This window comes from Uranotaenia lowii, chromosome 3 (assembly GCF_029784155.1).
Source record: "Uranotaenia lowii strain MFRU-FL chromosome 3, ASM2978415v1, whole genome shotgun sequence".
Lineage (NCBI taxonomy): Eukaryota > Metazoa > Arthropoda > Insecta > Diptera > Culicidae > Uranotaenia > Uranotaenia lowii.
In genome coordinates, this window is record NC_073693.1 from 36931938 (window position 1) to 36932657 (window position 720).

The window sequence follows — 720 nt, forward strand, 5'->3', positions numbered from 1 at the left end:
TTAAGTAAACTTGGCCGCTTGCCGGCCGGTTTATTCGGAAACTCCTCCACGTTGATCTCTCTCTCAGTTTCGAGACGTTTTCATACATCCACAACAGCTTTTGGTTCATTTTCTACTTCGTCTTTTGCTTCTTCTTGGAGGTTCCACCTTAGGATGATGGGAGATGCAGACTTTCAGGGCCACTTTTGTGTTCATTGAGTCGCTATCATCCAACAAAACCCACCCACCGTTAACCACCCACTCTCGAAAAGTTAGCCGGGTACCAATTGAGAAAATCATCGCACCAGAGCGAACAGTTTTGACGACGCTGTCGATCCTCTGTGTCGAATTTTGGTAATTTCGAATCACTTAGGTGTAAGTTGAAAATTTGAAATCAAAAGCGTTCAACCGATAAAGTGCCCTTTTATGAAGCGAAGAAGCCGAAACATTTCGGGGGGACGAGGCGGTTCATTCATTCATCTACTAGCTAGCTTGTGGAGCAGCAATCGTTTTGTTTTCTAGAAGAGAGACCCTCCCGCGGTGTGGGCGGAAATAGTTGGCGTAATCTTGGAACGGAACGGAACAGAGAGAGAGAGAGCGAGAGGGCGAGCAAATTGGATTTGTGAATGGAATTTGGTTTTCCGGTTCTGCTTGCTCGATTTGCTGCTGAATGGGCGAAAATTTAAAAGCTTGGTACCTACTACGACAAGTTCACCTAAAGGTCAAATATTTTGCAGGAAC